This window comes from Ranitomeya variabilis, chromosome 2, assembly GCF_051348905.1.
Source record: "Ranitomeya variabilis isolate aRanVar5 chromosome 2, aRanVar5.hap1, whole genome shotgun sequence".
NCBI classification, from domain to species: Eukaryota; Metazoa; Chordata; class Amphibia; order Anura; family Dendrobatidae; genus Ranitomeya; species Ranitomeya variabilis.
The window spans coordinates 879,417,819-879,434,292 of NC_135233.1; positions in this window are offsets into that span (position 1 = coordinate 879,417,819).

Here is a 16,474-nt window from a genome sequence, read left to right on the forward strand (position 1 = left end):
AGCTGAATATTTTCTGCATAGAGGGGGTAGCGCTCCTATTTTCTTTTTGGAGAGTTTTCCCCCCTCTCCTGCCTCTTTTGGTTTGATGGGTTTTGCTTGAAAAAAATCCTGGCTTAGTTGAGGATGCAGGTTAGAACTCTTTCCTTTTTTGTGTAAAAGACTAGATGTTCTGTTTGTAATTGTCTTGGTTTTTTTTAGTGTATTAAATTGCTATGGTTTTTGGAGAATTGTTTGCCAGACTGAATCCCTAGTGGCCTAATTCTTCTCTCGGGGTGCTCCTTTGCAGCCCCTGTGTCATTGGTATTTGAAATACGCCTAGGCCCAGGTGTCTCCCCTGTACTTGGGGTTCCATTCTCATCCCCCAGTAAGGACAATTGAGTATGTGAGTAATTGGGATGAGGATATTCTGTGGATCTAATGTTATATTGGGGTCCCCATTCGTAGAAGATTCAAATGATAAGTTGTTTGCCTCAAAATTTGATTGATTGATTGATTGATTGAAGCATGGGACCTGACGTTGTTTATCCTTATTATAAATGGATACCGGTGTATACTGAGCTGAATTAGTGTTATTATACACTGAGAATGCTATTGAATTATCTGTTGTATTATGGGGTGGAGACTGTTAGGGCTGGCGGAACGCACCGAGTAAATATGGAGATAGTATAGGTGCATTCGCAGCCCGGGGTCCACCGTGCAGGAGTGGAACCTGCTGCTAGTAAATGGCGGCACTATATGGCTGTACCACGCCTGAATAGACACGGCTTCCATCACCTGGTCTGTATAGGAGCGAACTCTGTTGCTTCACAGTCGCCGGGATTAACGGTAACGCTGTGCTGTTAACCTCACAGAGGATCACAGCTCACTAATGGAGCAGGTAGCATACAGTGGTCATACAGTCTGCAACAGCACACAAACAACTGCTCTCCGGAGGTGTCGGAATTCTAGTGGCTATATAGCCGACTCTGAGCACATGCTGACACAGACCACAAAGTAGCTAAGCTCAAACACACAAGAACATAAGTTGATACTAGCGCATGGCCGCGTGGCCATGTGAACCTTTTATAGAGAAAGCTCTCCAGGACCTTCCTAGTGGTCCAATAGGAACTGCTTCAGGGCCTGAGCATGTGACCCCCCCCCGACCTCCAATGAGAGGTCGTCCCTTGGACATGCTCAGTAGAGAAAAAGCAGGACTTAGTCCCAGGAGCGTCTGCTCACCGCTGAACAGTGCTGGTTACAATGGCTGAGCCTGGAAGATCAGCAGTAACCAAGCACACAGCATCTGACTGAGCCAGACGCTGGGACCGACGTCTCTGCTGAGCAGGCTCCACTGCAGCTGAAGAATGGAAAACCACAGCAGAGGTGGCTCGAGATTCCCCCTGTGCAGCGGCGGGAACTCGACACCTAACAGAGACAAATTATATTCATCTAAGATCAGGAGATGTGCAGGTCTCTGTTGTGTTCTAGTGGGGGGTGAAGGCGCCATATTCATGTATAGCAGTGAATGTGAGAAAATTCTTTGGGTACATTATCCCTATGGAATTTCTTGATTTTTGGGGGGGGGTTATGATCTCCTTTTTCTTTGTCTCTCAATCTAGAAAGTATATTATCAGCGATATTTTGGAGGTCTTATGAATTATTATATTGGTTTAATTGTTCAAAACACTTGATTATTTGATCACTGGTTTTGTCTAAATTGGACATTCAATTATCTATAATGAAGAATTTTTTGCGAGAAGTTAGTAAACATACTATCCCATTCCTGTTGAATTTGGGGATCTCAAAGTAACCCTCAAGGGACTTGTAAACTACCAAACCCTTGGGGACAACATTGGCTTGTGCATACTTTTCTAGTGTGGCCAGCTCCCACATATCCCTCATGTCAATGAATAAGAGTTTCTCAAGTGACTTTAATAATTTCTTTGCTTGATCATTGGTAAAGGGGAGGGGGCTATTAACAGTAAAACGTTCTTTGATGAACAATAACCTATGGTCCCTGTCACGTTTAAGTGCATTGATGGCCATTGGGGCTGCCTGAGCTTATGAGCACAGAAAAAAGTAAACAAGAGTAAACTGTAGACACACTGGCGCTCCCAAAATGATGAGTGTAAGCTAAAGCTGCTGGAGCCTAGACAGCTTCTGTGCCAAATTTGTCACAATGTAAATAAAGAAGGAAAGAAGGCACTGAGCTATAGCTGTAATGACCCAAATAGACACACACTGATGCAATAGACAAAGAAGAATCTGTAGCGATAGGCAGTGCGTGTAAACTACTAGCGTGAAGTCACCACTGCTAAATACACTAGAAGAGTTAATGGTGGTGTACAGTGGTAACCTGATAACTGTATACTGTGGGACCGGCCCCCAGTTACATTGCAATTGTATACAATTCTGTGAAGGAATAAGGGACTTACTTGTGATAATCCATGGTATGTGTCATACGGCCGAAGTATGATGGAGTCGGTGCGGCTGGACACGTGGATATCCGTGCCCCTTGGATTTCATTCTAGGAGCCGATGTAGCGGAAGGAGGATGAGAGGGAATCTGGGGAGCGTCCCCCCTTTAGGATAGATTACCCCCGTGGATGGTGCGAGACATGATTTCCCAGATGTGTTCAATCGTATTCAGGTCTGGGGAACGAGCGGGTTAGTCTATAGCTTCAATGCCTTCATCTTGCAGTATCTGCTGACACACTCCAGCCACATGAGGTCTGGCACTGTCCAGCATTAGGAGGAACCTAGGGCCAACTGCACCAGCATATGGTCTCACAAGCGGTCTGAGGATCTCATCTCGGTACCTAATGGCAGTCAGGCTACATCTGGCGAGCACCTGGAGGGCTGTGCGGCCCTCCAAAGAAATGCCACCCCACACCATTATTGACCCACTGCCAAACCGGTCATGCTGAAGGATTTTGCACGCAGCAGATCGCTCTCCACAGCATCTCCAGACTCTGTCATGTCTGTCACATGTGCTCGGTGCGAACCTGCTTTCATCTGTGAAGAGCACAGGGCGCCAGTGGCGAATTTGCCAACCCTGGTGTTCTGTGGCAAATGCCAAGCGTCCTGCACGGTGTTGGACTGTGAGCACAACTCCCATCTGTGGACATTGGGCGCTGAGACCATCTTCATGCAGTCAGTTTCTAACCATTTGTGCAGACACATGCACATTTGTGGCCTGCTGGAGGTCATTTTGCAGGGCTCTGGCAGTGCTCCTCCTGTTCCCCTTTGCACAAAGGCTGAGGTAGCGGTCCTGCTGCCGGGTTGTTGCCCTCCTACGGCCCCCTCCACATCTCCTGGTGTACTGGCCTGTCTCCTGTTAATGCCTCCTGCCCCTGAGGTGCCAGAACAGCAGAAACCCCAATAAGTGACCTCAATTTACAAACTACACCTCTCAATGAATTCATCTAGAGGTGCAGTGAGCATGTTGACCCTACATGCGCCTCACAGAAATTTAAAACGGCAGTGAAGAAATAATAATTACATTCATAATTGGACAATGACCCCAAGCATACTGCCAAAATGGTAACAAAGAAGCCTAAATCAATGTTTCGAAGTGGCCATCACAAAGCCCTGACCTCAATCCTACTGAAGATTTATGGGCAGAGGTGAAAAGGCAGCCTAAAAACCTGGATGTTACACCAGTTTTGTCAGGAGGAATGGGCCCAAATTCCAACTAACTATTGTGAGAAGCTTGTGGAAGGATATCCCAAACGTTTGACCCAAGTCATTCAGTTTAAGGGCAATGGTACCAAATACTAAAAAAATGTATGTAAACTTTTGACTTTGCAGTAAGTAATAAAACATTCTCTCTCTCATTATTCTGGCATTTGGCAAATATTAATAATTATGGTATTCCTAATTGACCTAAAACGGGAAAGGTTTATTCTGATTTCATGTCAGATATTGAAAACATGCATGTGTTTTTTATATAGTGTATGTAAACGTCTGGTTTCAACTGTTTTTACTGCTAAAATATTGTTTTAGCCCCCAATTTTTACATTTTATAAGGGCTAATAGCAAAAAATGGACCTCTAAGTTTGTTGTGCAATTTGTCCTGATTGTGCCAATATTTTACATGTAATCGGAAACTACTTTAGAGACGGTGCAAAACTCACAAGGTCAGGAGCCATATTATAGTGCAGGTTTTACTGTTACAATTTGTGGGTGCCATGACCCACTGGGAGAGTCCGTGAGGTGCACAAACAGCAGAATCCCCTCCCCCCATTTATGACCACAATTTACAAACTACGCTTCTCAAACTGTACAGTACTGCTTGCCACATGGCGAAACTCGTGAGGGGTGGAGCGCTATTTGCCTACTGGTGTGCAGATTTTAGAATAGTTAGCGAACGCAAGTGACCCCATTTTGGAATTTAGCTACAGGTGTAGTGATGATTGGACTCCATGGTTGTTTTCCAGAAACAAGCAGCAGTGGATGTTCTTGAGTGAAAATTGCAAATCTGCTATAGTGGTGCCCATACATCGTAGTGCCCAGTATGTTGTAGCGCCCAGTACGTTATGCCCAGCTCATGCTGCTGGAGACATGCACCCATAAATTAGATGGACTCTCATCGCTACAGAAATGCCAAATGTGGATGCTAAATGTAGTTTAGGCACACTGTGGGGCTTAGAAGGAAGAGGGGCATTTGGAAGTGCAGAATTTGCTGGATTTCTTTTGGCAGGTGAGGAGCTATAGCGCTTTTCCAGAGGTTTGTACTAATGTGGAAGCACCCTACATTTCTGTTAACAGATGACAGACCTGAGTGAGGACTTGCTTTATTGTGGATTGAGCTGAAGCTTTTATTGGGAACATTTTATATAACATTTTGGATCATATTTATTCTGTGCTCTACGCTGAGCACTTACTTTGGGTTTCCATCTAAATCTCTGACGTGATTCAGATGAAACCCCAGAGGGATCCATTCCACATAATGAGACAGCAGAGTTACTCTGGACTGACAAGCTGTGTTCTTCTTTTCAGAGGTGCAGAAAACGGTGGTCGACCACGCTTTTATGCAAGCCTAAAAAGATGTACACCGCCGGATCATAGGTCAGACGACATCCACAGTTCCTCCATCTGCTTCACTATAGAGAATCTTCTGCTAAGGGATTTGTCTAAATCACATATTTCAGAGCTTTAAACAGAAACCCCGGTGCAAGCACTCAGTGCAGAGTGCAGGATAAATGTGAGCCGAGCTGTAACAAGGTGGCACGGGGTGGTAGTCGTAGGCGAGTTCTAAAAGCAACAGTCAGTGAGCACCCGGCACCTTGTACATGAAAAGATACATAAAGTCCTGGTACTGCTATACAGTTGGTTACCTCTGTTCCACATTCACTTCTCCTTCCCAGGGCAGCAAAGAGACAGACAATGACACATCCAATGCTTTTTATGATGGCAATGTTTACTTGCAGAATAGATGTCTTCAGGTACAGATTACCAGAAGGTTTAGCAGTATCAATGTCTTCAGGAACAGGTTATAAGCAGCAGGCAGTCCTTCACATTCAGAACACAATCTGTCCAAGTTACTGAACCTCTAGTCTTGTCCTGGGAAGCTGTGCTACTCTCATGAATTCTATTCCTTCTCCACAGCCTCTATTCAGTCCTCAGCTGCTTATTCTCTTCTTGTGCACCAGTCCGTGCACCGTCTTGACCCGGTCTTGGTCTCAGGCTGCCGGACTCTCTTCTAGTACCCTAGCCCGCACCTCGTCTTAACCCTGTCTTGGTCTCAGGCTGCCAGAATCTTGTACTAATGTGGACCCTTGACTCAATGTGTACTGGCCTCTTGTCTGAGCACGCTTACACCATGACTGTTCCCAGTTTCTGTAGTGCTGCTTTGCCTCTACGGGGCATCCTCAGGATGATACTCCCAACCACTGACTCTGGCCCCAGAGGTCTGGAATCTTCCTACTCTTGCCCATCTCTGCAACACAGCTTCTATTTACTCTTTGGCCTGGACATGGCCACCCAGGCACTGCACTCTATTCACTTCTTGCCCGGGGCATGGCTGCCCAGGCTCTGCTCACTGAATTCCTGCTGCTGTTCCCTTATCTACTTGCTCTTCCCTCCAAGTTAAGCCATGCCTGCTTGTAGTGTACTACTGCTCCCCTTCTAGTGCCTTCGGCTGCTGCCACCTAGTGGCCATCCTGTCACATTTACTCACAAGCACAACACGTGCAGTATATTAGAACACATATGTGGGGATGAGTAGCAAGAGAAGAGGTACCATACCACCCCCTACAGAGCCTTACTACGATCTTTGGGAGGCAGAACAAACAAATCAGTAGTAGGTTAAGAATTTCTTTTATTTATTTTTTACGCCATTCCTCGTGCAGTATAAGTAATCAGACAACTTTATTCTTCGGGTCGGTGCGATTACAGCGACACCAAATTTCTATCGCGTTTATATGTTTGACTGCTGTCACACATTAAAAGACACTTAGAGAGGTATAATATGTCCATATTTCTGCTGAGTCATGTGAGGGCTTGTTTTTTGCAGGATGAGTTGTTGTTTTTATTGGTATGATTTTCGGCATATGACATTTTTTGATCACTTTCCATTCTGATTTTTGGGAGGCAGAATGAACAAACACCAGCAATTCAGGAATTTTTTGTTTTTTTTATGCCCTTCACAGTGCGTCAAAAGTGATGACAGCTTTATTCTTCGAGTCAATACGAATACAGCGATACCACATTCACATTATTTTTTTGTTTTGATGCCTTTACACAATAAAAATTATTTTATAGAAAAATTATTTTTGCATTGCTTTATTCTGAGAGCTATAACTTTTTCATTTTTCTGCTTATTTTTTGAGGAACATGATGACGTTTTCAGTGATACCATTTTTATTTGTTTACTAAAGTGTGACACTTTTAAGGGGCGGGTCGTTCCGGATGCGACGATATGAAAAATGTGTGCTTTTTTTTATGGAAAAATGTGTATTTATTGGTGTATATTTTTAAATATATTTTTACAAGTTTTTTTTACTTAGTCCCTCTATGGGACTTTCACTTTTTTAATTTGAGAGCAGGTATAATGCATTGTACTGCACAAGGAATGCAATGCATTATACCTATACAGAAGCATCTAGGACCATGCTCTGAACATGGTCTAAGATGCTTTCCGTAGCTTGGTGACCATGGCATGGCAATGATCAGGCCCCCACAATGACGTCACGGGGGGCTGATCTAAAGGGAGAGGGAGGGGGATCCTGCTAAATGTTGCGATCACTTACCCCTTAAGGTACCGTCTCACAGTGGCACTTTGGTCGCTACGACAGCACGATTCGTGACACTCCAGCGTCGCTCCATTATCGCTCCAGCGTCGTAGACTGCGGTCACACTTCGCAATGCACGGCGCTGGAGCGATAATTTTATGACGTATTTGCGATGTAGAATCAGCAGAGGTGGAGAATATCGTGAACACCTTTGTTACACGATGCGATCATGCCGCCACAGCGGGACACTTGACGACGAAAGAAAGTTTCAAACGATCTGCTACGACGTACGATTCTCAGCGGGGTCCCTGATCGCAGTAGCATGTCAGACACAGCGAGATCGTAAGTATATCGCTGGAACATCACGGATCGTGCCGTCGTAGCGACCAAAGTGCCACTGTGAGACAGTACCCTTAGATTCCAGTCTTAAACCTATCTCCTAGCCAAATCAGATCTCATACTTTGCACTGATGATGGGCAACACCACCCCCAAAACACGGTGTCTGCAAATTGAGATTCTGGTTTGGCTTTAATCCAATGTCATATAATAATAATCTTTATTCATATAGTGCAAACATATTCAGCAGCGCTTTACAATTCAGATGTTCATTTACAACAGTCATAACTAACAAAGTTAAAGATAATACAATAATTAAAGCAAAGATCATGACGACCCTGCTTGTAATAGCTTACAATCTACAATGAGGTGGGGGAGACACAAAGTACAGGTGCTTATTTACAATTATGGTCCAGCCAGAGACGTAGCTAGGGTTTTGGTTCAGGGGGCGAAACTTCACAGTGGGCCCCTAACTAGGTAACCTTGATTACAACTCTGTGACACATCCTAATAGTGGAGGAGAACCTCAGCAGATGACCGCGCTATTACTGAAGATAATCTCTATTTCAAGACCAACAAAGATATTACCGCTATATGGTCAGTGGTAGATACCAGCCCTACAGAACATGTAAGAGATCACAGCACAGTTACAGATAATGTCTTACTGCTGTCATTCTTTCTGATGAAATCGTTCACTTTTCCCGTCTTTATCATCTGGCCCAGACCGACATGACAACTTCTTCCAGTCAAGACTCGGCTGCAGAGAAAACAACAAAAACACATTGCACTTCTCATATTCCAGCCCCATCACCATCTATTCCCAACCTGCACAAACTCCTCATCCTGCTGATACCCCAAATACTGAGCCGCTGCTGCCGTATATGTCCCTATTACTGCACCTGCTGTGTGGTTCTCTGTGCCTTCTAAATTCTAAAGCACCCCTCTAGAATACAGTAATGCCAGGTGCAAGTGCCCTAGAAAACAGTGCCCATATTTTGCCCCCTAGAAAATAATAATGCCCTGTGTGCCCCTTTGATAATCACAGTAACCTGAGTTCCCCTATAACAATAAGTGCCCACTTTACATTTAATAATGTCCTGAGCCTGCCCCCTATACACAGTATGATGCGCTCTTATACACAGTATAATGCCCCCTCACTGTATAGTACCACCCACACAGTATACTGGCCGCTTAGTAGCCCCCAAACTGTTTGATGGCTCCAACACTGTATGATGGCCCCTTCACTGTAATCTCCACACTGTATGATGGCCCCCTAGATAGCCTCCATATAGTATAATGCACCAGATCGTCCTAAATATAGTATAATGCTCTCCCCATAGGCCTACTCTATATTGTATAATGCCCCCCCATATGCAGACTCTATTGCACAAGACAGCACCCCATAGGCAGACCCTGTAGTATAAGGCAGCACCCCTATAGACAGACCCTGTAGTATAAGGCAGCACCCCATAGGCAGATCCTGTAGTATAAGGCAGCACCCCATAGGCAGATCCTGTAATATAAGGCTGCACCCCATAGGCAGATCCTATAGTATAAGGCAACATCCCATAGGCAGACCCTGTAGTATAAGGCAGCACTCCATAGGCAGATCCTGTAGTATAAGGCAGCACCCCATAGGCAGATCCTGTAGTATAAGGCAGCACCCCCATAAAAAATAAATAAATACTCATCTCTCTTCCTCATTGTTCCAGCGGTGCTCTGAGCTCCCGCTCTTCTCCTGACAGCGGGCGCCGGGTGGTGACGTCATCGTGCCTACTGTCAGTGTCGGCGTCGTCAGCGTAGCTGCTCCTTACCTCATCATTGTGGTCAGCTGTAGTGGTTAAATGCCGGTACAGCTGACCTTGCGGTGACAATGCGGGGGGGCCCACTGCTGGCACCGCCCCCTGCCTGCTCAGGGGCCCCATAGCGGCCGGCGACAGAGCAGGGAGATCGATTCTTCCTGCTCTGCCGCAGAATATAACTGCGCTGCGCACGCGATAGTTACAGGAGCATAGCTCCAGGTGGGCCCCCTCTGAGAACTGGGCCCGGGGCCACCGCCCCCTCTGCCCCCCCGGTAGCTACGCTACTGGGTCCAGCCACCTTGAGGAAATGGGGGGTAGATAAAAGCCCACCCTCTCCCCTACCCCTTGCACCTCTTGTCTCAGACACCTTATGTTGTGTGAATAGTTTTTCTTAGGTTATCACCCCTTGTTGAGAGGTTTATCTCCTGGTTTTCTATTGGATTTAATGTTCTAGTTTTGGTATCAGTAGAGAATACGGCATTGTAGGGGACATTTAGGGTGAGCGGTCGGTGAGTGGTAGTGCCAATTTGCATTCAAGGTAGGGTGCCAACCTCCGCAACAAGGCAGGTGTGATTCTAAGGTGTTCTAGGGTGACTTAGGCACTTTATCTGTGGTCATTCTATTTGGTTCCTATCAGAATAATAGTTCAATACATGTCATCCTAATTCAGTCAGAATCTTGATTTTTGCCTGGTAGGCATTATATGTACTCTAGTTGTTTGTGGTTCTAATAACGTTTCAATAAAAGGTATTTTTTAAGGAATTAGTTTAATTTTATGAGCCTTTGTGTTACTAATCCTGCTAATCCAGAGTTTGTAAGTCAGTTTGTAGATAAGGGCTGCATGAGGTAGTCACCAGCTAATATTTGTAGTGGTTTGGGGTGCGGTGGAGTTTAATGGAGAATTACTGTATGTTACGAGAAATAGTGAATGGGCTATATATAATAAGGACTTCGATTAGGGAAAGTGACAGGTCACCCTAAACAGATGTGGTTTCTAGGGAGTCATATTGCAAGGCTCGTTAAAGAGTCGATATTAGGGTGTGTATGGCTTGGCTCGGCATGCGGGAGCGCTCCAGGGACATCCGCCTGAAAATTGCTGCACTGGGCCCCCAGAGAACCGTAAAACAGGTCAAATACTCACCTGAAAGGTTTTTGAACCTAGCGATACTGGTTAGTGGCGTCTTCATGGCTGGGGTATTTGGGGCAAGACAGCGCATGGCACCACCCCCAGCATGCAGAGGGATCCAAGATGGCACCAGAGCACCTTCAGCAGCAGGAACTAGACCAGGAAAAGCTGCTGCAGCCAGTGTAGAGGTGAAAGTGGCCAGCTTTGCCTGAAGGGCAGCAGGCAGTAAAGTCTCTCCCCTAACAAAATCACCCACATCACCTGGTGAAACTTGTAGGGCCTATGGGGAAGTCTAGAGACCAGGATATATATATATATATAAATACATACATACTGCTTTGGACTCTATATCTAGGAGCTGACCAGGATAATCCAGACTAGCAGATTTCAGTGGTGTTTATGGCTGTAAGACCTTACAGCTCTGCTATATCTTGAATTGACAATCAAATAGGTCTGATGAAGGAGAAATTTCATACATTTGACAGACTTTGCAGAAAGTGCAGAAAGTGTCTGACCGTACCTCAGCAGCAGAGGAGAGAATCAGTGACTTGGAGGCCAAAATACCCCACATAGAACAAGACTCCTCCAGACAAAATCAGCAGATCTCAGCCTTGCATGCCAAAGCGGACGATAAGGAAAATGGACTCAGAAGGAATAATACAAGGGTGATGTGAATCACTGAAAAATCGGAAGGGAATAATCCTACTGAGTCTTTTGAAAACTGGCTGCTCTCACTTTTTGGCGCATAACCTCTGCCTCCGCTGTACGCCGTGGCACGCAATGAAGGGGACATATCATTCAATGGCCCCAAAATATCCTTGTTTCAAGACTATTACATTGAGGTCTCAAAATGAAGAGCACGGCATCTGGATTTAAAATGCTGGCTATGTAATTGACAAATTCCCTACTCCATGCTTTATCCGCCAACCAGCGGCAGCTCTGGGAGAGACTTTCTTCTTCAACCATCCTAAAGATGATCCTCCGGCAGGATCTGAATGTGCAAAGACTATGCTGCAGCCTGTAACGCTGATGTTTCAGGATTCTAAATCCGGCTGCATATTTGACAAACTTACTACCTATGTTTTATCTGGCAAAATTCAAAGTGTCCACAATGAGGGGGGGGGGGGGTGCTTTCTTTCTTGATCATCCTAAAGACCCATTCAGGTAGGTGTACCTGAATGAGTAATGATCATGCTGCAGCCCTCAACTCTGATGTTTCAGGATTCCAAATCCGGCTGCATATTAGACAAACTCACTACCATATGTTTTATCCGGCAAAAGTCAAAAGTGTCTAATATGAGGGGGGAACTTTCTTCCTTGATCATCCTAAAAACATATTCCATTGGTGTACCTCAGTGAGTAAAGATAACACCTCTATTTGCAATGTTGATGTTTCAGAATCCCTAAGTCAGTTGCCATCGGGAAGTACTCAATTTGTTGGGGTCCTAACCCTTGTTAATTATACCACGGCCCAGTGGAACTGTTTATCCTTTTTTCTTATACTTTTATTTCAGGTCCCCAAGGAACGACTTCTTTCACTGCACAACCTGAGAGTTTATTCTATGCCTGCTTGCATGTTGAATTGGTGCCTTCTTTAATTGGTTTGTGTCAAACGGAAATGCAATTAAGTGGTTTATTTGTTGTTTTTGGTAAAATTGTGTGTTCAGAATATACTACATGCTTCAGTATATACAGTATTAATGTCAGCTATCCCTTTATGGGTGGACATAGACATTGTGGAGTTCTGGCACAGTTCAACATGGAATTTAATAGTGTCTTTTTCTAATATTTGCCTCAATCCATGCATAGACAAGAATTATGGCTGACAATGGTACAGTGGGTACGGAAAGTATTCATACCCCTTTAAATTTGTCACTCTTTGTTTCATTGCAGCCATTTGGTAGATTCAAAGAAAAATCATTTGTTTTCTCATTAATGTACACTCTGCACCACATCTTGACTGAAAAAAATAGAAATGGAGTAATTTTTGCAAATTTATTAAAAAAGAAAAACTGAAAATCACATGGTCATAAGCATTCAGTCCATTTGCTCAGTAATGAGTAGGAGCACCCTTGTGAGCTAGTACAGCCATAAGTCTTCTTGGGAATGATGCAACAAGTTTTTCACACCTGGATTTGGGGATCTTCTGCCATTCTTTCTTACAGATCCTCTCCAGTTCCGTCAGGTTGGATGATGAATGTTGGTGGGCAGCCATTTTCAAGTCTCTCCAGGGAAACTCAATTGGGTCATTCCATGGTAGCTTACGTTACAACACAATATAGCAACTTACGTTACAAAGATGATGGTAACTTACCTTACAATAAGTTAAATCCAATGGATAGTAACATATTGTAACGTAAGTTACCATCAGCTTATTAACGAAAGTTACTATACTGTGCGGTAACGTAAGTTATCTATATTTCTTGTAATAAAAACTGTTGCTTTTAACTTGAGAGGTTAAAATACATTTTTTAAAGTTGCTGGGACTATGGTGTTTTAATACAATAAAAATAGTGCTTCTCCACTGTTTACCAGAACAGAAAATTTGTCAGACTCATGAAGGACAATTGCCTTTATTTTTTTTTTTGTAACGTAAGTTACCAAGTAATAACACTATTTTGTATTTAATTTCATTGTTGAAAAATCAAACTGTGTTGAAATCTATTGAGAATAGTTTAATGTACAATATACATTCACTCCTCTTTGTGCCTGCCTTCAAAGAACAGTCTGTAGCCAGTTTTTGGCTTGTGAATGTAACGTAAGTTACCATGGAATGACCCAATTGGATTTAGGTCAGGTCTCTGGCTGGGCCAATCAAGATGGTCACAGAGTTGTTCTGAAGCCACTCCTTTGTTATTTTAGCTGTGTGCTTAGGATCATGGTCTTGTTGCAAGGTGAACCATTGGCCAAGTCTGAGGTCCAGAGCACTCTGGAAGAGGTTTCATCCAGGATATCTCTGTACTTGGCCGCATTCATGTTTCCTTCAATGACAACCAGTCGTCCTGTCCCTGCAGCTGAAAAACACCCCCATAGCATGATACTGCCACCACGTTTCACTGTTGGGATTGTATTGGGCAGGTGATGAGCAGTGCCTGGTTTTCTCCACACATACCACTTAGAATTATCACCAAAACGGTCTATCTTCGTCTCATCAGACCAGAGAATCTTATTTCTCATAGTCTGGAAGTCCTTCATGTGTTTTTTTTTTAGCAAACTATGAGGGTTTTCATATGTCTTGCACTGAGGAGAGGCTTCCGTCGGGCCACTCTGCCGTAAAGGCCTGATTGGTGGAGGGCTGCAGTGATAGTTGACTTTGTGGAACTTTCTGCCTACTGCATCTCTGGAGATAAGCCACAGTGATCTTGGGGTTTTTCTTTACCTCTTTCACCAAGGTTCTTCTCCCATGATTGCTCAGTTTGGCTGGACGGCCAGGTCTAGGAAGACTTCTGGTGGTTTCAAACTTCTTTCATTTAAGGATTATGGAGGCCACTGTGCTCTTAGGAACCTTGAGTACTGCAGAAATTCTGTTGTAACCTTGGCCAGATCTGTGCCTTGCCACAATTCTGTCTCTGTTCCTTGGCCAGTTCCTTTGACCTCTTGATTCTCATTTGGTCTGACATGCACTGTGAGCTGTGAGGTCTTCTATAGACAGGTGTCTGCCTTTTCAAATTAAGTCCTATCAGTTTAATTAAACACAGCTGGAGTTCAATGAAGGAGTAGAACCATCTCAAGGAGGATCACAAGAAAATGGAGAGCATGTGACTTAAGGCCCCGTCTCACATAGCGAGATCGCTAGCGAGATCGCTGCTGAGTCACAAGTTTTGTGACGCAACAGCGACCTCCATAGCGATCTCGCTATGTGTGACACGTACCAGCGATCAGGCCCCTGCTGCGAGATCGCTGGTCGTGTCGGAATGGCCTGGACCTTTTTTTGGTCGTTGAGGCCCCGCTGACATCGCTGAATCGGTGTGTGTGACACCGATCCAGCGATGTCTTCACTGGTAACCAGGGTAAACATCGGGTTACTAAGCGCAGGGCCGCGCTTAGTAACCCGATGTTTACCCTGGTTACCAGCGTAAATGTAAAAAAAAACAAACACTACATACTCGCCTTCTGATGTCCGTCAGGTCCCTTGCCGTCTGCTTCCTGCTCTCACTGACTGCCGGCCGTACAGTGAGAAGTGAGAGCACAGCAGTGACGTCACCGCTGCGCTCTGCTCTCACTGTACGGCCGGATCTCAGCCAGAGCAGGAAGCAGACGGCAAGGGACCTGGACACCGAAAGGCGAGTATGTAGTGTTTGTTTTTTTTGGTAACCAGGGTAAACATCGGGTTACTAAGCGCGGCCCTGCGCTTAGTAACCCGATGTTTACCCTGGTTACCCGGGTGCTGCAGGGGGACTTCGGCATCGTTGAAGACAGTTTCAACGATGCCGAAGTCGTTCCCCTGATCGTTGGTCGCTGGAGAGAGCTGTCTGTGTGACAGCTCCCCAGCGACCACACAGCGACTTACCAACGATCACGGCCAGGTCGTATCGCTGGTCGTGATCGTTGGTAAATCGCTTAGTGAGACGGGGCCTTTACAGTAAACATTAGTGTCTGAGAAAAGGGTCTGAATACTTATGACCATGTGATATTTCAGTTTTTCTTTTTTATTAAATTTGCAAAAATGTCTACATTTCTGTTTTTTTTTTCAGTCAAGATGGAGTGCTGAGTGTACATTAATGAGAAAAAAAATGAACCTTTTTGATTTTACCAAATGGCTGCAATGAAACAATGAATGAAAAATTTTATGGGGTCTGAATACTTTCTGCACCCACTGTAATTGGGTGGAATGGAATGTCAGAAGTTTGGGTGACACTCATAAGAGATTAGCTGTGATGGAATTCATTTGGAACCATTCACCTGCGGTTGTGTGCTTACAGGAAACGCATTTAGAAAAAGATAGAACCACATCTATAAATCGTTCATGGATCAGCCATAGCTTCCATTCTACTTTCTCAAACTATTCAAGAACAATTAGTATTCTTATTAGTGATGAGCGAATATACTCGTTACTCGAGATTTCCCGAGCACGCTCGGGTGTCCTCCGAGTATTTTTTTAGTGCTCGGAGATTTAGTTTTCCTCACCTCAGCTGAATGATTTACATCTCTTAGCCAGCTTGATTACATGTGGGGATTCCCTAGCAACTAGGCAACCCCCACATGTACTTATGCTGGCTAACAGACGTAAATCATTCAGCTGCGGTGATGAAAACTAAATCTCTGAGCACTAAAAAATACTTGGGAGGACACCTGAGCGTGCTCAGGAAATCTCGAGTAACGAGTATATTCGCTCATCCCTAATTCTTATTTATAAATCTATCCTATTTGAAGTTATATCTTCAAAGATTGATGGAGAAGGTAGATTTGTTAATGTTCACTGCAGAATATTCTCTTAAGAGCTCTTGTTGATAGCGGTCTAAATCCCCCTTTATATAACAGCTAGCTGAAGAGCCCGGCGTTGCCTGGGCATAGTAAATATCTGTGGTTAGTTATAGCACCTCACTTCTCTTATTTTCACATCACGCCTCTCATTTTCCCCCATCACATCTTTCATTTTCCCCCTCACATCTCTCATTTTCTCCCTCACACCTCATTTTCCCCCTCACTCCTCTCATTCCCCCCCTCACTCCTCTTATTCCCCCCTAACACTTGTCATTTCGACCTCACATCTGTCATTTTCCGATCACTCCACTATTTTCCCTCACTCCTCTCATTTTGCACTCACACCTTTTCATTTTCACCTCACACCTCTCATTTTCACCTCAGTATATACATGTTTGTCATCTCCCTTATATATAGTGTACACCTGTATGTCATCTCCTGTATATAGTATATACCTGTATGTCATCTCCCCTGTATATAGTATATACCTGCTGTGTGTCATCTCCCCTGTATATAGTATATACCTGTATGTCATCTCCTCCTATATATAGTATATACCTGTGTGTCATCTC